This window comes from Leptosomus discolor, chromosome 13 (assembly GCF_034619465.1).
Source record: "Leptosomus discolor isolate bLepDis1 chromosome 13, bLepDis1.hap2, whole genome shotgun sequence".
NCBI lineage: Eukaryota > Metazoa > Chordata > Aves > Leptosomiformes > Leptosomidae > Leptosomus > Leptosomus discolor.
In genome coordinates, this window is record NC_141403.1 from 14,815,301 (window position 1) to 14,838,677 (window position 23,377).

The 23,377-nt window shown below is 41.1% G+C and overlaps 1 protein-coding gene across 1 annotated transcript in view; it reads left to right on the forward strand.

Moving 5' to 3' along the window:
* Nucleotides 1–23,377, forward strand: part of PIEZO2 (piezo type mechanosensitive ion channel component 2) — a 312,801-nt gene that overhangs the window by 148,804 nt on the left and 140,620 nt on the right. The gene's annotated exons all lie outside the window — the stretch shown is intronic.

Consider the following 23,377-nt stretch of genomic DNA (forward strand, 5'->3'; position numbering starts at 1 on the left):
TGACAAAAGTAAATGAAGTTGAAAGAGGACCAAAGCTGGCAGAGAGCTATTTAGCATCAGAGGAAAATCCAGAATTCAGCATTCCGCAAGTGCAAGAACTTCTTGCAGCCAAACTTAACCACAAGGTCATCATACAAGAAATGTTATGTCTCTCTTGGAAATTAAACTAGGCCAAGCCTGGTAAAGAGTGATCTGATGTTGAGATTCAGATCCTCAATCTCCTGTTTATTCTTCTACAAATGGTAAGCAGAAGAATCTGCTCTCCACCTGCATAAAGTTTTGCTGGTTTTCCTTCATACAGTGGCTTGCAGTTGTGCACGAATGTGCTTGGGTCGCTGTTGACCGGGCAAGAAGGGATTTCTCTTCTTAATGTTGCATGAGTGCATACTGTGCATACTGCCAGGGGCATCTCAGCCAACCCTACAGACAGTCAGGCCTTTCTGAAGTCAATAAATAGCCATGCAAATCATGTGAAAGAGAAAAGTAATTACTTGCTTCCTTTCTCACAAACAGCAAGTACGCCTTTTCTTCTCACCTTTACCTTGCATGAAGTTTTTATTATCAAGTTTTTGTTACAACAAGACTGATGCTTAAGTTTAATTACCTTAACTCCTGCCTGTAATTAAGATTCTCAGGACTGCAAAAACAGTTGGGAATTAGTGAAAATTACACACTCTCAGTTACTAAGTTTGATATCATTGAGGGGTTCTTTTTAATAGGTTGTGCTTTTTTCTCAAGTTACATCCAATTGCTTTCTTGATGAGCATTTCATTCAGCGTGATATCATAACACATCTGAAGAGCGCTACAGTAAAATATTAATTCTTTCATCACCCCTTTCTTCTTTTATGAACTAGCACCTGCTGTTTGTCTCCATCAGAATGGAAAAAAAAAAAAGTAATTTTGAGGAGTGCTAGAATGAATCGATACCTTGGGTCTACTGTTCGAAACTGCCAATGGAAAATGGTCAATTTTTTTAAGCTGACCTCATTAGGCATTCTGTTTGTGGCAATTTACAATTTGTGAGATATTTCAAAACAATAAGGAGAACCCACGCTAGCTGTGTATGTGCAATGTATGTACCACATGAAACATGGAGAATTCTTAATAGACTGAATTACAGCTGAGAAGCCTGCCTGAGAGGAGACAAATATGTGGAAGAGATTACTGTGCAGATCCCATTATTGCCATTCTAGTTTGAAAAGAAGAAAGGCTTTCAGATGGCATTTCTGTACTCTGAGACATTGATTGTCATTCTGGAGTGACTTTAATTGAGGTAGCACATTAGTTAGCATGAATGGGGTGAATATTTGAATGTACTTGGCTTGCCGTAATCGTAGAAGCAAACGTGTTCTCCTATCGGCTTTTTCAGACAACAGGCAAAGAGATAGCGAGAAAGATAAAGTCCTTTAAACAGGTAGAACAATTAAGGTTTGGGGTTTTTTTAGTAATATTCATCATCTTATGTGTCTTTTTAACACAAGTCTAGTGTTAACTCCTTTATAGCAATATTTACTATTTATCTTGTTGTATGTGATTGCTTAAGATCAGTATTTCTTATACTGATAGTATAAGAATAGTTTCCAAAGTAAACAAAGGGATAAATATTGTAGGAAGTGCATTTAACTTGCAGTTACAGACATAGAACTCCCAGGTCTGCAGATCTCTCAAACCTGAGAGATTATTCTGGGGGTGTATCACTATGTGCTTTCCCTAGTCTTATTCTCTTCAGGAGGTGTCCCTTTATTGCCACTGATAGAGACAGGACAGTGGGTTACATCTATGTTAGGTCTGATCTTGTACCACTGTTCTCATATTACATATATCAACACTATGAAAAGAAGCAGTAGCAGCACGTTTTGCTATTTAAAAATGTATTCTGTGCAAGCTGTTGACTTAGGCACGCCTGAGTCAGCTGTGAAATATCACTAGCGTTTAAATGTGGTGTTTGAGGAAGGGCATTCTTATTCAGGAGAAGCGAGATTTTTAATATACAGGAAAGGAAAGACATTCAAAGTAATGTCCTAAGGAGGAATATGTCTTTGCTTAAAAACTGAAAAATTCATGTAAAATTTTCCTCTTAACAGGCTGTTTTAGAGTGGATTGAGGAACAGGAGGAGTGGACACTCAGTTTGCGTTGCAGAAAATTAAGCTCAGATAATATAAAGGTTATGTCATCGCTGCTTTGTGGTTACATGATGTTTACTGTGCAATAGTAGAGTGTTTACATTGCTCTTGTCTTCACATCCTGAAAAACATAGAGGCACCAAGAGATCTGACTGAGAGGCTTTTATGTAAGCATTACTTCTGAGCTGAGGATGCTGCTTTTCACTGCGAGAGAAATTAAAAATGCTGGAGCTTGAGTAAAGTAGCTTTATATCCAGGAAATGACTGGAGTTAAGAGCTTTTCAATTAAATGGAGTATATGCAGGCTTGATAGATTTAAATGAAGGTCTTCATGTTATTGATTGTTTTTAGAGACATTACAAATAAGCTAATTGTAACGTACTGCAGTAGTCATCACCTTTGTCCAAGACAATCTTGACTGCAGTCCCTGAGTACATTTTCTGCCAAAACATTTTGCAGAAATTTGGAGAATTATGGAAAATGTTAGTTGTCTTACGCTGTCCTACAAGAAATGTGATTTCAGATGCTAAGCATGTGTGATACCTGTGTGTCAAGAAAACTGTCACCTTACATGGTTTCTTTAATAATCTTTAATAAGTCAAAGTAAGTAGATTTGGGGATAAATAGTATGACTTTTTTGCTAGTGTTAACCTGGGGATTGTTGTTCATTATCGGTGCATGTTTATATGACACCCACGTACCCATGAACATGTCTGTAAAGCAGTCAGCTCTGTTCTACTTTGTTCCAAATATGACTAAAAATGTGTTTCAGAAGGCATTGTTCATCTCACTGGCTTAAGAATTTTTCAGTCACACAGAGGACCCAGTGGAAATGGGTCACTCAAACTCTTTAAGTGAAATAGTTATAAACAATTAACAGAGACTGTGCTTCTCTCCTGGCTACTTGGGCAATTAAAAAGAGAGTTTAATACACAAAGCCTATTAAAATTCAAAACAGAAGAGGATCAGGTCAGTCATTGAGCTGGTCTTCTCCTGTAATGCAGTCTGTAAGATCTTCCCAGCTAACGACTGTGTGAGGCTTGCAGTGCAGGGCCTGGAAAGAACCACCGTCAGCATTGGGGAATCTGCCGCTTCCACACTGCAGAAAATTAAAACCAAAAGAAGGATTTTTTAAAAATCTAAATTTCTCTGATTTGAGCTACCAGATGGGGAAGTTTATGTCCTTGTCTAGTAGATTTAATAGTGATTACAGAAACTTCTTCTGTTGCTATGTATTTATTGACCTAGAAATGATCTAATAATTTTAAAACTTTTAATGAACGGTGTTGGGCCTCTTAAAGCATACTGTCCTGCATGGTTTGCAGACTTTCAGTCTTCCTCTTACTACTCTTCTCTGAGTTGTAATTTTTAATGTGACTAGTAACTTCTCAGCTACTAACAATGCATCTGTTCCCTTTGTACATTTCTTCCTGTGGTGTTTCTCTCATGTGTAATGTTTTACATTACAGGTTCACAAAACAGACTTAAGAATGATTAAATAACTGTTATTATAACTTAAGTAAATACCAGCTCTTTCAAAAAATAGATATTTGAAGAATAACAGATGTGTGGTTATTACACTTCTGGCAACATTCAATAAGTATGTTTTTCTTAATAAATAGCTGTTTCAGTGACATAGAGAAAGGAGCCTTTGAGCATCAATTTCTTAATAAAATGTAATTATCCATATAAAAAACCCCTGAGTTTTCCACATTGAAGATACGGCTTTTGTTTGGTTGATAGCTTTAAACTTATTCTGAAATTGTTATTTTATGGTATGCAAAAATTTGTTATTAATTTGAAGTTACATGTTTATATATGCAGAAATATGTAACTTCCTTGCTACGTAATAATAACAGGACACATCTGCACCATTTGTACAGCAGCAACATCTATGTGGAAAGTGCAACATGCAGCATCCCAGGTTCTGGCTGAAGTGATGCTGAGGGTGACCAACAGTGGAAGCTGCTCCTGTTAGTAAAGTACTGTGTATTGATTTGTGGGCTTGTTATGCTTTGTTTTAAATCCTTTTACTATTTCTGAAGAATGAAGTGGTAGTTGGGGATTGATAGCTCTCACACCTCAAGGAAAGGAAAGGGAAAGGCGCAGGGAAGGGAATAAAACTGTCAAAGAAAGAGGAAAACACCAAAAGATTGCTTTGTCAAGTCTAGACCCCAGATCAGAAGATTGGTTCCTATTAAGATATATTCCACATCTTCTGTGTATTTCAGTAGCTCCTTCAACTACTCTTCTAATAGCAAGGTGATAAGCAGGACAATCTGCATTGTTTTTGTCTGAAGCAAAACAACAGCTGCGCATGCCACAGGTTGGGAGACACAGCTTTCCCAGTAGACGCCAGGAGCAAGTTAGCTGTCATCGCTGAGATGCGTTTTTGTTCGTACGATGGTCTCTGAGAGCAGACGGATGTCTGCTTTTGCAGCTGCTCCACACATGCCCCTGTTCAGTCTAGCCAAAAATATTGTGTATATCTTCCCTACCCCTTGCAGAGACTGAGAACTCAATTTCCGAAACCACTCGTGAAGTGCGGTGAGCGCTGGAATCCAGACGCATCAGAGGCACTTCCCAAGCGCCTTCTTCCAGGCCTAGGTTGCTAATTCTGAGCCCACTGGCGATCTGTTTTCTCTCTTTCCCCCATGCTTTGATTGCTTGTAACTTGCTGGGATATTTGATTGGTGCTTGGCCAGAGTTTCTCTGGGTGACATGTAAAGAATAAACAGAAAGAAGAGAATACCACTGGATTCTATAAATATTTATTATGCACAATTCTGGCTTGGAAATTCAAGTACCGTATGGTTTTCTATAGTGACACCCCCCTACTCCTCCCCACAATCTTCAGTGATTTAGTAGAACAAATAAATGTATGTTTGAAATATAAAGTCTTATCCTGATACCATGTTCTGTAATTTCAAGCCCTTTCTTCACATACCGCTGAATCCTATAGCTCTTTCCTGGGCAAGGCTCCCGTTGACATCATTTTGGGAGCATTGCCTCAGCCAGCGGCTGCGAGAGGCTGCAGGGTCTGATCCTTGAGAGGTTGTTTTAAAAGAAACAGTGCAATCTGAATGTGTTCTGCAAATACTGAATAATTTGGGTCTGGGAAGACAAGGAAAAAAAGTGTGCAGTGATGCAATCGGAGGGATGTGGGGAAGGCCCTGCCAGGCACCTCTTTTACCATTTTGGAAAGAATAGCTATAGTAGCCTGTGTGACTGTTTTGGTCTCCTGTCTCACAAAGCACTTAAGCAAGTGCTTAAGCTTTTGCTGCCCAGACACGTCGCCTGATTTCAGCAGGGTTCTCTTTTACAGCTAACCATCCTTTATTGGTTCATATCAGAGAAATTAGGTTAATCGATGTTTTGTTTACACTTTCTATTGCTGTGCCGACTCAGGCCTCACATTTGACAAGGGTTAGTTTATAGCCTTCCTCAGTATTCTTGGCACATCTTTGTCTTAATATATGGTGCCCACCATACTTTTATGGGAGTTAATGAACATGAATTTATGCTGCAGTGATTACAATTATGTATGTTCTTTGAATAATACGGCAGACAAATGTAATGTAGGGAGCTGAGGAGATGGAACCAATTCCCCACCTCCCCTTGAGAGACTATGAATAAAAGAGCAGTTTATTGCTTATAACAAACAGAATTGTTGCCTTCTGGGTGATACCTCAGTTTAGACAATTCTTAGTCTGGCTGTCACCTAATTGATAGGTAGGGATCTGGGGGCAGAGGACCACATCAGAAGGGCTTATTCATGTCCTTCCAGCTGCAGCACTGCACTTCTTCACTTCTTTTCTCAAGGGGTGATGGACGGCAAATAAGGGGGCTTCCCACACGCGTACACTTGTCTCCAGGCAAAAGGCAGCACAGGGTCCCGAGTCCCAGGAGGACAGGGGGGACTGAGGTTGCTTTAATTTAATTCTCAAAGCTTTCCCTCGTTTTGTTACTTCATGGTGGCCAGGACTGTGGAATTTGTGCATGTGTGTGCTGAAGTATTCGTGTTGTTTACAGTGTGGGAAATGGGGAAGAAATGTGTTTTCAGTTTCATTTGATATATACTGCATGCCTGAGGTTCTATCTTAAATTGAGTTTTCTTTGCTGCTCTGACAAAAGTGAGACTTTGAAATAATAGTCTGAGTTACAGAGAAAGCCACAATAAAAATTGGATTATATTTGCAAAGAACAAAAACAATGTTTAAAAAGATATGAAGAAAACTGAAGGTTTTTTTTTTTTTTCCCCAATACTGCCTCAGCTGAAATCTTTTAGTCAGTATTAAATACTGAAGTAGAAACACATTAAATCTACTTTTAAATCACTTTAACTTTGTGGATTTTATAACAATGTCCACTTGTATTCCAATGTGACTGAAAACAGTGTGTAGTCAGTCCAGTGTGCTCAGGCACAAGTTCCCGTGAGTAAAGTTTTTTCTGGTTGCCTGTTAACAAACAATACCCTGTATCGGACATGCCGTAGCAGCTCATGAAGTAACCTAATCCGGTTGCTCCCACTGAGAAGCAAATAATTTCAGGGTAGCTGCCCTTGCCCCTACAGCCAGCATAATCTGAAATGAGATCAGAACTAGTAAGTCCCCTGTTTTGGACTGTTATCCCATTTACCACTTGTATTCCATGGTACCCTAAGAGATGTGGCCTATAAAGAGTTTCTGCTTTTATCTCCAGCCCTGGGCTGTGTCTGTAAAGCTGTGCAGCCATTCCAGTTTCCAGGTGGTTTGGTTGCTGGCATGGAAGGACCTTCTATGCTAAAGTCGCTATTTTTGCTGTGTTTGGCTTATTTTTTTCTCCAGTAGCACAGGGACGTTTGTACCAGCACTTTCTGTGTCAGTTGAGCAAGTACCATACTCTCCAGGGGCAAATACAGCATCTGTCACAGTTAACTCCTGAGACTCCTGCTTAGAATGTGATTAATCTTCTGTTTATTCCAAGATACAGACTATATTCTGTTATTTGCCCTGCAGAAAGGGCTCTGGTTGGCAGCAGGCTCCATAGGAGCCAGCAGCATGCCCTGGCAGCCAAGAGGGCAAACCCCATCCTGGGGGGCATCAAACACAGCACGACCAGCTGGTCAAGAGAGGGATTGTCCTGCTGGATTCAGTGTTGGTGGTGAAAGGGCTGGCAGGGGTGCCCTGTGAGGAGCGGCTGAGGGCTTTTGGCTAGTCTAGTTTGGAGAAAAGGAGGCTGAGGGATGACCTCAGTGCTTTCTGCAGCTGCCTGAGGAGGGGACGTGGGGAGGGAGGTGCTGGTCTCTTCGCCCTGGGATCCAGTGATGGGACGTGTGGGAATGGTTCAAAGCTGCATCAGGGGAGGTTCAGACTGAACATTGGGAAACGTTTCTTTACCAAGAGGGTGGTCAAACACGAACTGGCTTCCCAGAGATGTGGTCGATGGCCCAGGTGTGTCAGTGTTGAAGAGGCGTTTGGACAGTGCCCTTAACAACATGCTTTAACTTTTGGTCAGCCCTGGATTGGTCAGGCAGTTGGACTAGATGATCGTTGTGGGCCCCTTCCAACTGAAATCTCCTTTTTTTTCCCCCCTTCCTCTTTCCCCCCTTCCTCTTTCCCCCCTTCCTCTTTCCCCCCTTCCTCTTTCCCCCCTTCCTCTTTCCCCCCTTCCTCTTTCCCCCCTTCCTCTTTCCCCCCTTCCTCTTTCCCCCCTTCCTCTTTCCCCCCTTCCTCTTTCCCCCCTTCCTCTTTCCCCCCTTCCTCTTTCCCCCCTTCCTCTTTCCCCCCTTCCTCTTTCCCCCCTTCCTCTTTCCCCCCTTCCTCTTTCCCCCCTTCCTCTTTCCCCCCTTCCTCTTTCCCCCCTTCCTCTTTCCCCCCTTCCTCTTTCCCCCCTTCCTCTTTCCCCCCTTCCTCTTTCCCCCCTTCCTCTTTCCCCCCTTCCTCTTTCCCCCCTTCCTCTTTCCCCCCTTCCTCTTTCCCCCCTTCCTCTTTCCCCCCTTCCTCTTTCCCCCCTTCCTCTTTCCCCCCTTCCTCTTTCCCCCCTTCCTCTTTCCCCCCTTCCTCTTTCCCCCCTTCCTCTTTCCCCCCTTCCTCTTTCCCCCCTTCCTCTTTCCCCCCTTCCTCTTTCCCCCCTTCCTCTTTCCCCCCTTCCTCTTTCCCCCCTTCCTCTTTCCCCCCTTCCTCTTTCCCCCCTTCCTCTTTCCCCCCTTCCTCTTTCCCCCCTTCCTCTTTCCCCCCTTCCTCTTTCCCCCCTTCCTCTTTCCCCCCTTCCTCTTTCCCCCCTTCCTCTTTCCCCCCTTCCTCTTTCCCCCCTTCCTCTTTCCCCCCTTCCTCTTTCCCCCCTTCCTCTTTCCCCCCTTCCTCTTTCCCCCCTTCCTCTTTCCCCCCTTCCTCTTTCCCCCCTTCCTCTTTCCCCCCTTCCTCTTTCCCCCCTTCCTCTTTCCCCCCTTCCTCTTTCCCCCCTTCCTCTTTCCCCCCTTCCTCTTTCCCCCCTTCCTCTTTCCCCCCTTCCTCTTTCCCCCCTTCCTCTTTCCCCCCTTCCTCTTTCCCCCCTTCCTCTTTCCCCCCTTCCTCTTTCCCCCCTTCCTCTTTCCCCCCTTCCTCTTTCCCCCCTTCCTCTTTCCCCCCTTCCTCTTTCCCCCCTTCCTCTTTCCCCCCTTCCTCTTTCCCCCCTTCCTCTTTCCCCCCTTCCTCTTTCCCCCCTTCCTCTTTCCCCCCTTCCTCTTTCCCCCCTTCCTCTTTCCCCCCTTCCTCTTTCCCCCCTTCCTCTTTCCCCCCTTCCTCTTTCCCCCCTTCCTCTTTCCCCCCTTCCTCTTTCCCCCCTTCCTCTTTCCCCCCTTCCTCTTTCCCCCCTTCCTCTTTCCCCCCTTCCTCTTTCCCCCCTTCCTCTTTCCCCCCTTCCTCTTTCCCCCCTTCCTCTTTCCCCCCTTCCTCTTTCCCCCCTTCCTCTTTCCCCCCTTCCTCTTTCCCCCCTTTCCCATTCATTCCTTCTACCAATGCTCGTTTTAGTGTACTTTTTAAACTTAAGCTATTTATAAGAAAAGCTGACTTTTACAGATGTCATTTCCATAAGTTTTGCAATATACTATCCTACCTTTTGCAAATTAGACACATTTCTTCTTAACAATCACGTCATAGAATATTTTGTAATATATTGCTAGTTTTGTAGCCTTTGTGTTGTGCACCTGTGAGACAGTAAATAGAGATTCACCAAGTGAGACCTTTTTTATAGAAGCTTTCCAGGAGATACTCACCATATGGCTAAAAACACTTAGACTAGTAATTGCTTCCGTACTTACCGGATTTTGTCAAAGCTGTGCTTATTAAAAAGGTGAAAAAACTCTCTGTCGTGAAATATGTAAACATTCACTAGAATAACTTCATTTATTTTGAGCAGATTTAAGAGATTTTCTAGGATTTAATCCCCTGTTTTTCTGTTTAAGCAATTATCTTAATGGTACCATAAACAATCTCTACCTAAAATAATTATAGTAATCATGGATATTCTCTAGAGTCCATCACTGTAATATGAAAAGAAAGGTATTTCCTCTGGGTTGATTGCAGCTACTTTGACACCTTCTTTTTAAAAAACATTGAAAGCAGCAATATGAGTCTTCTAGATGTCTGAACACACAGTCTGTAATTATATCAGCAACTCAGTAGACTTCAAGGGTGTATCTCATGAGAGTAAACATTACGGAACTAAGACAAAAATGTGGTTTTAGTGGCATAAATAAATAAACTTGATTTTAGGGAATATAGTCTATTCTCTATAATTTAGAGAATTGTAAGTTCTCTAACTAAGAGAGAATTCAAATATTAAAAATCCAAGGTAGACATCACACCAGATAGTCCAGAGGAAAATCACGCCGTTTGTTATACAATTAGAGCACAGTTGTGCGATCACTGTGTTTTAATACTCTGCGTGGGTAGGCTGGAGGTCAAGAAGCAACTTACTCGTGGGAAGCATGACAGTCCTGCTTCCTGTTCAGCCTCCTGTGCACCCATCAAAAGATCTGGTGTGCAAACATCCTGGAAGCAGAGCGCTTGCAGATAACCAGGCTCTTAATTGTGTGGCATGTCTATGATAAATTTCAAGTTCATCTGTGTGTAGGTGAGAAACACATCTGCATTATTAATTATAAGATACTTTATGAATAGGAAGGCTTCCCACTTTTTTCTTTTCCTTTTTTTTTTTTTTTTTTTTAAGGTAGGGTTGTCAGGCCTGAGGGATCAAATTGGATTTATTTCCACATCTAATAGAGGACCAGCAGTGTCAGTACACGTTTGCCAGTGATCCTGCTTCCTCACTAGAGACTCTTTTTTACCGAGACTTGCAGTGATATCAAGACTGTTGATCCTAGGCATATTTTGGCCCATTTGCTGATTTTGGAAAAAGCGTTGTGAAGAGTCCCATTTCTTTAAAAAAGGGAGACTCTTGGATTCTAGGAACATTAAAAATCTAACAATTTAACATTCTGAACTGTTTAAAAGCCTCAAAATAAGATCTTTCAAGTGCCTGAGTCACTTTGGGAGTTGGGTTTGTAACTCAAGAATCCTTACAACTCTTGAACATTTAATCTGTAATCTTTCTGTTGCAAGTGCTGGGAACTTAGCTGAAACAATGCCACGCTTCTGATCTTCCAAATGGATGTGCTGCCCAAATCTATTTCTGCTGCAGTATTTCAAAAGCTAAAAATCCACTAATCCTTTTCCTTTTTTTTTTTTTGACAAAAAAGATCCACTTTTGCTGAAAATAGTCTTGCCTTAGGTCCGTGCTTCCTAATGTGCCTGATCCTGATGTAATAACAATTTTACTACATTAAGCATTCTTCCTTCATGCTTGCATAAAATTTTAAATAGAAAACACTAATGAGAGAAGTCCATGTAATACTTTTCTTTAGCTGTACTGTAGTTAAGCATTATAGAAATGCTATATGTTGCTTTTTCTTAAACCATGCCCTGGGGAGCTGACCAAAAGGCTTCGTGTTATCCCTTTCAAACCTGTTTTATCTGTTGTTCTTTAAGAAAAGTCAACTTTGAAATGTACCCCACTTGGAGAGGTCTTTCAAGGGAACCTGAAACTTCTTTATTTACCAGCATGGGTGAGGGTTGCTTACATTCATCATACAGTAGAGCTAAGGTGTGTTTTGAAGCCAAGACAAATACTTTCATAAAGTTACTTTCCAAGGCTTCCAACCCTGTGGATAGCTTTTGGGAAATTGAATAATTTAATAGCCCAGGACAAAACGGGAGTTAATATGGGCTTGTCCCATGCTTCCAGTCTTAAAAGGAGATCTACTAAAGCAATTTGAATGAAAACAAAAATTCAAATTTTTCACTTTAGGACTATTGCTAATTATAACGACTTTGTAATTCTGCATGTTAAATTAAGGGCAGACCTCTCATACAGACATCAGTTTACAGATGGGAAGTCTTGGGGTTTTAGCATGGAAATATAAATCCATAATTTTGGGGCCAGGGAAAATTTTGGTTTCTAGACAGAATGTCATTATGTGTAATTTCTGAAAACTTGGTCACTTATTTGTGGCCTGTTTGAAAAATGCGAATATTTTCCAATATGCCTTTATTTTTCCTGTGTCTAAAGAGGTGTCTGGTACTAGAGAGTTAGATAAAGGTACCAAATATATATATGTTTCAGTTTGTAATATTGCTTAGCAAGAAACAAAAAAATAATTTTCCTTGCTGCAGTAATTTCTGCTTTTTCAGATATAAAAATACACTCCCTGAAGTATTTTCGTGGTTTTCTGCTATTGTCAAACTTAAAGTAATAAATAAATAAAAATTGGATGCCGAAAATAATTATGAATAGCTTAAAAGTGGAATGATTTAAAATTAATGTTATTTTTCTCCTGGTTTCCAACCTTTAAGAGTGAAGTTGCTTCACATTTCACAGCTTTTCTTCATAGCCATGAGGGCTGAAAATGGATATGTGTATTCATTTAAAGAAAAGTTGGTGACTCTCACAGTCATATGCAGAAGGTGAAACTTTAGGAAAACATAGGATCCCCAGTCAAGCTTTGGCAACTGTCAAAGTAATGTTTAAGCTGCGAAAGATTCTCCAGCAATACTAATTGTGTAACTACATTTCAGTCTTAAAAGGGGAAAGGTTTTAAGCTACCTTGTCTCCAGTGCTCTAGCCTGATTTCTGCACTATGAGAATGAAGCAGGCAGCTGTTAGATATCTGATTCTGCAATCTGCAGACAACCAAACTGCTGGAGTGGAAACAGTAGTACAGTTTTTATATTTCATAGAATTATAGATGGCAGCATATGTCTTGTGGATCTGTCATCTCTTCTTCCCTCCCCTCTTACTGTCACTGCAGTTTCGTAAAATTTCTTTCTTCTGCTTCAGTATGTAAAAAACCTACTTTGATTACTTTTTATTTATTTGCTGGCTTCTCGTAGCTTAAGTGTATGTGTATGTTTGCCGTGAGACTGCATCCCCCTGCTATGTGATGACATTGGCAAGTGATTGTACAACCAAAAGATTCATTGCTATAGCAGATGCAGTTGTGAATGCACAGTCAAATCAGCTGTAACTTAAATTAAAAACTTGTCAGTGAAGAGAATACAGCTCATGAATGCAAAAAACGAGGATAAGAAGTCATACAGTGATGTAAAAATAAAGCCTGATATAATTTAAAGGTGAAAGAATACATTTGTAGATTCTGTAATAGTATTCTTTCACATTCATTTAATAATTTTCTTCCAGCTAATAAAGTTTTTTTAAGTGAAAACCGGATTAGTTCTCTATCTAAAGCGTGTTCATCATGATACACTAGTTGCAACAACCTCACTGTGCACAAGTCCTAAAATACATTTGAAGTGTGGTGAAATATTTGTTTTGAGAGCTCTGGAAGTGCTCAGAGTGACTAGAAAAATAAGAGAAATAAAATCAGATACATGAAGGCCTTTTCTATATGCAAAAAAGAAAGTAGCTGAATGAACAGAAAATTTTGGTAGACTTTGTCAGTATGAGAAGGAAAGATTATTATTAAATGCTCTGGGCAAAGGGTGAGCTAATGTGAGAGAGTAATGTAAACTGGTGAATAATTAATCAGAAAAAAATAGAGGAAATGAGTGAGGTTTCTTTATTTCGGAAAATAACACTTGTGTCAAAAAATTAATGTAACCCTGGAAGAAAGCTCCATAGTATAGAGTTTTTACCATTTTTTTGACATGAGTAAATGTTCTGTACTGACTCTTCCAAGCAGCCAGTAAATATTCTTTTCCATATGCATATGATGAGAAAAATGGAGCGAAGGTTAACACCCCCATCTCACTGGGGACTCATGTGGCCTCTGCACACTGTCAGAGCGCAAAAGAATATATACTGTTATTGTGAAATCTGGATGAATTATGGGAACTTACTCAGAAGCCAAGATTTCCCTTCGTGGGCTACCATTCAGAGGAGAAAAAGACATGTGGGAGGAAAGAAGAGATGCAGGACTTGATGTTCACATCTGCTCCAGTTCAGTGCTGCTAGAAATCAGATCAGTCTGCCCCCATATTTCATTTCCTTCTATAATCTTTACCAATAATTTATAATTGATATCAGCTGATCATCTGGCTCTCTCTTTCCATGTGGCAAAATGCATGAGCAAAGAACTTTATCCTCCTAGTCTTTACTGTCCAAGAGACAATAAAACATTGAAAGACAAAGATCTCGTATTAATTTTTAATGAAATCTCTGAAACATCCTCCTAGTCAATCTCTTTTCATTATTTCTCGTATGCCTTGGTTTTTTGGGAAACGGTGCTTTAGGAATGCGTGTGAGCTGAGATACAGCTTTGTTAATTGCAGGCAGCATCATTACAATTTTTACTTGGTGTAGCAGCTTTCTTCAAGTCTGTATTCAAGGTGAAGGTGCTTGGAGAGGACCTCTGGAGAGTAGTTCCTAAGTCAGAAATAGCACATATGCTGCCACATCCTTTTGCAAAATCACACTCGTGGGCCAGACCCTTAACTCCAGCTGCTCCTTCAGTACTGTCTCCGCTCTGGGACTTACTCTGGCAACGCTGATGTTTTGCAGAAGTGACTGGTACAATTCCAGTGGAAGGAGTCAGGGAGGCTTTTTATGCCATTCCCACTTCTCCCTCGTTAGGAACGTTACAGGCTCTAACCTAGCAGCTTTTCATGGTGCATGCTTCAATCTTGTGTGTGTTTGCAAAACATTGATTTGCCCATTCAGTTTAATATGGAATATTAATAATATGACCATGTGAGGAGAGTTTTATTTAGTGAGCAGAAAAAGGGTAATTCCTCTTGTTAGTATGTTCAGTGAGTAGTCTGAAACCCAATAGGCCAAAACTGGATTATTTTTTAAAGTAGGCAGCATAGTGTGTGGCAGGAAGATTAAAACAATTAAAATTGGTGCTTTCAGGAAAAAGTAAGAGACTGTGGTGCACCTAGTATTTCCCACTGCATTCAGCATTGGTGCGGCCTCACCTCGAGTGCTGTGTGCGGTGCTGGGCCCCACCGTTTAAGAAGGACATGAAGGTCCTTGAACACGTCCAGAGGGGGGCAACAAAGCTGGTGAAAGGGCTGGCAGGCATGTCCTGTGGGGAGCGGCTGGGGACTTTGGGCTTGTCTCATTTGGAGAGAAGGAGGCTGAGGGGCGACCTCAGTGCTCTCTGCAGCTTCCTGAGGAGGGGACGTGGGGAGGGAGGTGCTGGTCTCTCCTCCCTGGGATCCAGTAATGGGACGTGTGGGAATGGTTCAAAGCTGTGTCAGGGGAAGTTCAGACTGGACATTGGGAAACGTTTCATTACCAAGAGGGTGGTCAAACACTGGAACTGGCTTCCCAGAGAGGTGGTTGATGGCCCGCGTGTGTCAGTGTTGAAGAGGCACTGTTTGGACAGTGCCCTTAACAACATGCTTTAACTTTTGGTCAGCCCTGGATTGGTCAGGCAGTTGGACTAGATGATCGTTGTAGGTCCCCTCCAACTGAAATTGTCTGTTCTATTCTATTCTGTTCGAAGACTTAGATTTTCAAGGGAGGGAGCTGTGGAATGGGGTCATTCAATCTAGCAAATGTCGATGGAGCACAGCACGCCTGTTTTCATCCTAATACTTCTCTGCCACCCCCCTCCACAAGAGTGTTATACTGGATGTATCTTTGTGATAGGAGAGTTCCCAAATCCCATGAGGCCAGCTTTTACTCTTTTTTTTTTTATGCTACAGCAGTGGTTTAAAAAACCAAAAAGACTTAATAATGCTCACAAGTGGGCCTTAGATAAAAATAAGAGATTGTGAGCCACAGGATGTAAATTAAAGAGGTAATCTTACTTCCTGCTAAAAACTGCACATGTATAGTCAGCACCCCAATGAGATTAAAGGGGGATGAAGCTTAAAGTTGAACAGGGATATTTTTAATACCTTATGAGAAGATAATCCATTTCCACTACATTGAAACCAAAAGCTGAAAAACGGATGGTTGTTATTCTATGTCATTTCTAACACCATGCTACAGTAGTCCAGGTACTTTGTGAAAAGAACAGCAACCTCGTGCCACTTATGTGCCTACAGACGAATAGATGCTATGACAAGTAAAGAAGTATCATGAAATTGAAGGAAGGAAGTGATGGCAGAGCAGTCACTAACTGAGGCTTCATAGTTACTAAGTGTTGGATTTAAAACCTCGGAAATGTTCTCTTTGCTAACTGCATGTGAGGAGAAATTTTCTCTGTACTTGGACAATTGTGTAATTTCCATGTAGAATTCTTGCACCTCTGAAGCGTGTCGTTGTGTCGTGTTGATCTGATGGTCTGGGCTGCCTCAGCAATGGCATAAGGTCTTCTCAGAGTTTATCTCCATTCAGGAGGAATCTTATTTATTCAACTGTTTGCATTAGGTTTTTAGGTTGCTCGTTTCCTGCTACCCTGTGTGCTTATTTTCTTTTCAGCTAAATTAATTTCAGCTAACTTTTCTCATGCCATTTAACCTGGGGATTCAAAGGAAACAAAAATCTGATAGGAGGTATTTTATGGCCTGCGTTGTTTGAGCACTTGAGTTGTGAGGCTGTTGTCAGTGTTTTTCTTGGCACGGCCCAGCCTCCTGCAGTACGGTGGTAGCTGGGAGCAATACAGTGGTAAAACCACCAGCAGCAGAATGTGAGCCAGTCTTTGTTTTAATCTGGAGAGCAATCAGCATGGCAATTAGTATCCAAAAACTCTCTAGGATGCATGCTTAACAGGTTGGCTTTGTGTTTTATTTTGTTTTTGTTGGTTTTTGTTCATGAATAAATCATGTGAGATCTCCAAATAGCAACTGCTGCATGAAAGACAAGGAAGCCTGTGGCCGGTGGAGTACTAATGTATCACATACAGGGACTGACCAGCCAGCTGCAGTGTGCTGACAAAGGGCATCCAGCTTTGAGATAAAAGCGGGAGCACTTGACTTCAGCAACTTTTTGCCCGATTTGGATCTGAGCAATCCTGTCCTTTTCAATGCTCAGCCAAGGTAAAGAGTCTCCCACACTGGCAAAACACTACCACAGTTGTCTCCCATACCTGAGAGAGGTCTTTGGTGGCCACACATCCCAGCCATTGAGCAGATACCCTCAAGCAGCGCAGGAAACTAGTCCTCTTCCCTCCCACATGTACGTGGAGTGTTTGCCACCCAGGAATCGTATCATATGCTCCATTTACAGAAAAATAAGAAGCAACATCCCAAGGCCTTGGGACGTTCAGTTTGACACTGATTTCTACTGCTCTTTCTTTTTCGACTTGATGCTGTAGAATTAAGCAAAGTGCACCCAGGGTAAATCAGGATATTTCTTTTAGACAGTTGTAGTGGAAATCAACTGGGGGGTGAGGGGAGCTGTTGCACACATGCCCCTGGAGCCTGTGTCCTGCAATGCCTGTGTACTTTTGCCTCTAAGCCACCGGGATTTTCAGGCAGGTGACGATGGGGAAGGTTATACCTTGCCTTCTGTCCTGTCTCGCTTGACTCTGCAAAGAGAAAGACAGACATGTCCAGAGGAGGCACGGTAGGCTGGGAGCTCTTTCATGTGGAAGAATGTGAGGGTCTTGGTGAATGGCCCCATCCCTGAAAATGTGGCACTTGGATAGTTTTGAATTAGGAATGGGGCTGGGGGGTTGGAGGGGTCCTCCATGCACTTGCTGAAGTGCAGTGGGCACTCCAGCTTGAACCATGGCATTTCCTAGTGGCTGCCTTTCTCCTGTATTGAGTGTAATCTGGCTATGTAAAACGACAGTAATTCACAATGTTACTTGTTGTAATTGCGGGAAATATTATTCCCTCCTCAACTGCAGCCGACTGGAAAATCTAGACATGTCTTTTACTTTCTGTGATTATATTATATGGTCGCTATAGAATGAAATAAAAAGCAGTTTGAAATAATGATCTGTTCATGCTCCAACCAGTGAAAGCTGCAGAGAGAGGCAGCAAATGTGTTTTGAAATAATCAGTGTCAGCCTGCTTCAGTCCTTTCAGCACTTTCTTTTAGTCAGGAATACTGTGGAACATATGGATATATGTAAACACTTTGCTGTCATTCACCAAGTATTTATGAGTACTATGGACAGATTTAACTATGATATTCTGCAGTGATCAATGAATACTGAATTAATGCTTTAGCCAAATCCCTGTACAATATGTGCGTAAGTGAGAAGCAAGTGAGAAGCCTACTTGCAATGGAGAGTCTCTTTGAAGATTTCAGACCCGCACCTACAGCTGAGGTGTCCTCAGGTCTCTTCTGCTCACTTTGGTTTTGCCTCGATCTGGGATCACATTCCCATTTTGACCTGAAGCAATTTGTGCTGCGGATGGGCTTGTCATTTCCACAGTGCCGTGGGGGCTGGTGTGCGCAGCGCCATGGGTGTGGAGGCAAATGTGCTCACTTCCCCTTGGCTGTGCAGCATCAGTCCTGCTCCACATTTGGAGCTGCGAGACACGGGCAAAGCGAGCTGGATGTTTTACTGTCACGAGTCTGGCAGTAGCGTAGCTGAGTGCTTTGCGTGATAGCTGCTCAATCCCAGCTAAATTTTATGTCTTCTGCGTGCTGCCCTGGGCAAGCTGGAATTTGCCCTTTATTAGAAGATCGATGAACGACAAGAAACAGTGGAGGCTTTAAAAAAGAAGAATTGGCATGAACCAATGTTTTACATATTGCACATATCCATAATTTCTTAACATTGAATGTTTTATGCAAGCAACGAGGCACCAAAGTCTTGGCAATGTGCATTTGGTTTGACATAGCTGCGCTCTCTCTGCATAGCAAAGTTTGGAAAGCAAATGTTTGGTTAATACGTGGTTAAGCACTTTTGCAATACATAAAGTGTTCTTCATTGCAAGGTATCTGTCCTGAGAAAGCGAAGTGTACTTTTGGTTTTTGAATCCATGCAGACATAGTCTGTAAGCAGTGATTAAGATTTTACAAATAGTTCAGGAGCCCTTTGAACTTGTATGTTGGGTAGGTCAGTGCATGCTAAATGTTTTTATAAGTAGTTTTCTATGCATTTTTGCTTCCCTCTTCCTCCCACTCTTTTACTTTGCATGACCAAAATTCTCTCAAAGTGCAACTTCAGGCATTTTGGGTAAAGCACGTGGCATGCTCTGCATAAACTGAGAGGACAGTCACCTTAAGGCAGTGCAGGATTAAGAGTGATCGTGCCCAGCCCTGTGAATATTAATATTAATATTACTAAGTTTGTATTTTATTTTTGTAACATGATTTATTTTCAGTTTGTGGGTGAGCATGAGGTAAGGAACTCACTAAAGGCAGACCTACCAGTGCTCGGCAACTTGCATACTTTACACAAGGTGGAGGTTTGCCCTGAGGGTCATATCAAGGTTCCCATGGGAACTAACATCATATCTAACTAGTCTTTTGAACCAGGAGGGACAAGTCATGCCAGCATGAATATAGACTGTGAGCATCCTGTGTTCACTGAAGTGCTGGTTGTGGCTCACAGCGGGTCCACAGTCCTCAGACCCAGAGAACTTAAGTGTGGGTTTCCCAGCCGAGCAAGTAGAGGCAGACATTTCATCCTTAGTTCAAACTGAGAGAGGACAAGAGCCCTTTTAAACTTGTTTTCAGCTGTGACCATCCCCAAGACCCACTTCTAACAGCAAGGATCAGCAAGCACATCTCTAAGGCAATCTGTTTTCTACCCTTTGGTACCCTCAAAGTTTCCGTTGTTTTGGATCAGAGAGGAGACTAGCAATAAACAAATGAATCATTCACAGTACCGCATAGCACCTGTGTGATACTGCCAGTCCACATTGCCAGGGGATCATGCTTATGAATCTTGGGTCTGATTGCCCTCCAATCCAAGTGGTTATGGTTGGAGATGAAGCGCATAAGAATTGTGCTGTAAGCATCTATGATGATGCATAAATTAATCTGAAATATTAGATCCACTTGGAAGTATCGGATGTCTCACAGTGACCAAACTCAATGAATGGAAAGTATTGGCATCTTTGCACCTCTTCCTTAGTTTATCACCTGTAAACTGTGAATACAGTGTTGCCTAATTGCACTTTTATTAAATAAATTGATTAGAAAGTAAATAGGTGCTATAGAAAACCCTGAAGGGAGAAAAGATAGTGTAGTATGCAGGGAATAAAGATTTAGCGAAATATTTGAAACTATGATAAAAAAAAAGTTTAAAATATTTTGTTTGCTCAGTATTCAATATGAAATGAAGCTTTTTACAGGGCTTTAATCTGGAGGCATTGTTTGATTTATTGTTTAACATAAGCTTAACATTGTGATATATTGCTGATGCTGAGTTAATTGCAGTTCTGATTAAGAAAGACTGGTTGGGTTTTGTTTTCCCCCAAAATTTTTTTTTGTTTGTAACAAAATATTAAATATTTAGAGTGTGAAGACTGCTGTTTTTCATTCTCTATGTGGAGTATTTTATATATTATGCATGTTGCTTTACATGTGTGTTACTATATATGTTACATTTTTTTTATTGAAACTATTGTAATTTGAATTCTAAAAGCTCTGCTGCTTTTCTGGTTTTATTCTATAAACTGAAATAAAGAGGAAGGTAATGTGTCTGCCATTCTAAAGAAATGAAATCAGATGAAATAAGGCAGTATTAACACTTCACTGTTCACCAAAGCTTTGTGCATTCAGTAGAAGATGTGTAATTCTGGTTTGTAAGACATTGCTATTCTAGAAAGGAAAAAAAAAAAAAGAAAATTTTATTTTCAGAAAACTCCCATCCTGATTTCTAGAGCTCCGAGCAAGAATGTAATGTTTAAATTATGCAGGCTTAGCTTCTTCAAGGCATTTGGGTTTTGTTTGACTGCCAGTGAGTGGACATAAAGTAAGAGAGCAGTTTTAACCTGTATGTCCACAGCTAACTCTATTCTCAGTGTAGATAAAATGGGAAATTTTGCCTAGTAATTTCTTCAGCACCAATGAACTTCAGAAATGCACCAGGGTCACACTGTCCTAGAAAAATTCTGTATAAACACAGAAAATGAAGACAATCTCTTTCTAAAGTAGTTTAAATTTCAAGTATACAGCCGAAGACAACAGTGGGACACATTGACTGATGGGGAAACCGCTATATTAGGGACTGTTGATATGATGAAATAGTTTCACATATTGATGCAAAAGTCATAAAAGCCCTTTTGTCCCACAAAATTAATTTTTGTTACAGAGGAACTCTTGCAGCCCTAAGTGTGGTAGTCCCTTGTCTTAAAAAATGTGTGTGAAGAAATTTACTTGGTCAAGGGGAGGTAGAAAAACATTTCAAACCCCAAACTTTTTTTTTTTTGGCGGGATGGGGGGAGTGGTGTCCTGTTTTCTTCTGCATCCTGTAAGGAAGAATGAAAGAGGGCGAAAATCATTCTAAAGCAGCCATTCACTGTAATTACGTTTCAGAACATGTTTCTGGCTGAGTTATAAGCTACAGTCAGAGGTATCTATTACAATTACAGTTGCCCTGTAGGTAAGTTATTTTGTTTAGGTGAATAAATGCTGCTGTACTAGTTGTAGATCAAGGGCTATGACCAATTCATTGTGCACTGTGATTCCTCAGGGATTAAAAAATGCTGTTTCTCTAGGATCTCCTGAATAGGTTTCCTGTGCTTCTGTTTTAACTTCACCATTAGAGAGCCTCTTTTGGAGCAGAGAGCACAATGCATAGACTGTTATCAAATGCAAAATACGACCATGTGTGAATGCGCAAATAAAGTGAGAAATGTTTGTGGAATGATTGCAGTATTTACCGTTCTTTTTTGTACTGCCAGAGATAACAAGTAGGAATAACTATTTTTTGTTTTAGCTGTTGCTATGAAAAACTGGGGAGCAAATTACTTCAGGTCGAATGAAGCGGTTTATTATTCTGCTTTACAGAAGAATATACATTTCTCTATTTTCAAGTGATCTTTTGTTTCCTTTTTAATTATCACACTGAGGTCAATTTGTTTTCCTTTTCACGGGGAGACAGGGACAGCATACATTTGTGACTGGTTTTGGTGAATAAACTATTCATGTGCAGAATTTTTCCCTGCTCTGTGGTTAAGTATCACTGTTCAGGCTCTCTGTTGCTAGCCTGAACTGTACATTACATCTTTCACAACAACATGCTAAATGATTTATTTTGAAAGATCAGAAGCACTTGGTTTGGGTTAGTGGAAAGAAATCTGAACTGCGACAGAGGCAGTGCTCCCTCAGGGGTCTCCTCTTGTTCTGGGGAGTGGGATATGCGAAGGAAGATCCAGCATGGCTCCACGGGAGTACAATGTGAGGAAGGAGAACCTGGTGCGACTAAGAAGCGCTGGTATTTGAAGGCTGCCACCATTCAGTTTTGTTTGTGTGAGAGTGGTTGAATCTGATGGACTCAGTTCATCTTTAAGTTCGGAAGTGATGCAAAATGAATTTTAGATGGGACTCCATATCTGTGTACAGAAAAAGCTCACTTACAGAAGTATTACCTAGAAGTAATCTGGTCCATTTTTCAATATGAGACTAGCAAATTTGTACTGTTTTTACACTAACTAATACCGGATTAGTCTTTCTAAAAAGTGCCTGACTGATACTTTCGGAATCAAGAATTCAATTTTGTTGCCGCTTACTTAGTAAAACCACTCTAATAGGCAGGTTTCAGCATAGTTATCAGGATGACTGAAACGAATTCATTATAGTTATTGTGAATTCTGGGTACACTGTTGTTGGGAATTAGGTTCATTAAACATGTACTTTTTACTGCTTTCTGCCAAAGGAGAAAGTGCAGACTCAGTGTCTTGACTAGCTAATCTTCAGTGACAGTAAGAGCTGCAGTACTGCGAAATGACCTGACATGTGTCAAGGCTGTATTTTCTGTAATGTTAAACAGATTGGCTGTGCTGTCATGTGCCAGTTGACTCTACAGCATGCTTTGTGTGAAGCGGCACAAGAAACCTGCAAGCAATCCAGCAAGGACTTTGCCATCTAACTCCTTTACAAGCCTTTGAGCGATGGACTTCATTTTTTTTCTCTGCTTCAGTACAGCTCAAAGCCATTAGCAAATAATTTTCAAGCTACTTAGCTGCCATACAGTGCATGACCATTCAGAGTTAGTCTATAACAGCAAAGAGCATCAGAGGAGGAAGTTTTCTGGTTACATGATTGAAATTTCCTTCTTTTCCTTTTACCAGAAGCTGCAATTTCAAACCTTAAGTTGTTTTCCTTAGATAGCACCTTGTCAGCTTATTCTGTGTCTATGTCTGAGCATGGGAAGAGGAAGAACTAGAGCTTGACTTTTCCCTCTTCTGTTTTGAACCAATTCAGTAGTTCTTCCATGTCCATTTCATGATTGTGCTACAGGATGGTATCCCACAGACCTGCACTGCTTCCCATGATACACTCATTTGCACCTGCTGAAACAAACCATAAAGCTGGCTTTCTGGTCACTTAGGTTATTCCCACTTTGGGCGTATGTTATTTTGCAAGATGTGTGGCAGTGGAAAAGCTGCGTCAGCAGCAGTGATGGGAATGTAGGATTTGTTCTTGGACGTATGAGCAGGCCATCAAGATTCCTGACAGTGGTTGTATCGTAATCACATTAGACACTTTTTTAGATACTCTAGATCTGCAGTTAATTGCAGCAGTTGCAGGTAACTCCTTCACAAATAGATTTTTTTTAGGCTTCAAAGCTGCTGGTGTTATGCTAAAGAAAGGCCAGAGGTGATCTCTTCTTTTGTGTCTGTAAAAGAGCCTATCAAGGTTTTCTACCGGTTCAGGGTATGAATAGTTAGTCTAGTGCACTCACCTATGTC